We start from the raw sequence: 1,429 nt of genomic DNA, 5'->3' as shown, positions 1-1,429 counted from the left end.
TAAAAGCCAAAAAAAAAAAAAAAAAAAAGAATAAAAGCCTAGGATGTGTTTTGCTCCTTTGGTATCTTCCATAGGGCTAATGATTTAAAGACTTAGGAAGGGAGAACAAAGAATTAGAGCTCGTAAATTAAGTGCACTCTTTTCCAAAAAAGCATTGGACAACTTATAAAATACAAATTCTTCACTGCAGTGTTCTCACCTTTCTGTAAAGTGGAACAACATAGATTTTCTTTAAAGGGCTTAATAAGTGATAAAGCAACATAGCATTTTTAGTTGATGTAGCAATTTATATAAGGAACTTGGAGACTTACGTAATACTTAGTATTCAAAGAACAACAGCTTGAAGGGATCTGATGCCCTGTATATCTTATCCAGGCTTTATTAGAATGTTTAGAAAAGGGCTCACTTCATAACTCACATCCTTTCTTAAAGCCGTAACTATAAAGCAGCAAACATGTGACAGATGTGTGTCGGTGTGTCTTTTCTGCCTTGTTTAAGCTTTATAGAAAGTTTAAAAAGTTTTAAAGGAAAATATTTTATACTAACATACATTCATTTCTGTTCTTTAGAAAAGCTTGCTTAAATATTATATTTTCATTGGGAACATAAGAGAAAATATTATACATGTTTCTGTATTTAATTTAAGCCACTCTACTCTCGTCACATTTTTTTGCAGCTTATGACAGTCAAATACTTTTAAACATTTTTGTCATATCTTATACTTTGCTATTTCAAAGATTTGCTTTCAAATCCTCTCCCCCTTTTTTGTACTCCAGTAAGGTGAGCATCTTATTGACTAGAGGTTTTAAAAAATAAAAAGCATCTTATAAAAACTTTAAAAGTAATGAGTCCAAGAATATTTTACATCTAAACAGAGAATTCTTATAGTTGATGTAAGTATCCAGTATATATTCTGAATCAAGACAGTGCATATGGATAGAGTAGGTGCTAAAACAAATGCTGAGCACTAGACTTTATAAATAAAAACATCCATTTATTAAGAGAAAATTTATTAATTCATGATATATCTTAAATATCACTTCTGTGGCAGATGCTACATAAAATATTTTAGTTTTAAAACCTAAATAACACTGTGAACTCTTTTGATTCTATTTTTTAGATAGGAATTAAATTGCAACAATGCAAAAATTGCTCTAATTCATGTTTTACTCATTTAGCCAATAATTAAGTAGTAATTAATTATTCTACTATTAACAATAACAATTTAGAACAAAATGAGTTTATGGAATTGATGAAAATAGTTCCAAGAAAAACTTCCCTATTGAAAAGAAAGGTATAGCTATGAAAAAGGAGAGATTTCTACACTGTTTTCAATGTTGGGATGGAGCACATATTTTTTTCTCTTTTCTGTTAATTATATTGATTATGTGACATTCTAATATAGAATCTAATATTTCATTATAGTATA

Source organism: Heterocephalus glaber, unplaced genomic scaffold, assembly GCF_053883595.1.
Source record: "Heterocephalus glaber isolate CG9 unplaced genomic scaffold, H.glaber_assembly_v1.0 deba00001461, whole genome shotgun sequence".
NCBI lineage: Eukaryota > Metazoa > Chordata > Mammalia > Rodentia > Bathyergidae > Heterocephalus > Heterocephalus glaber.
The sequence above is the reverse complement of the archived record's forward strand: the minus strand, read 5'-3'. Positions refer to the sequence as shown.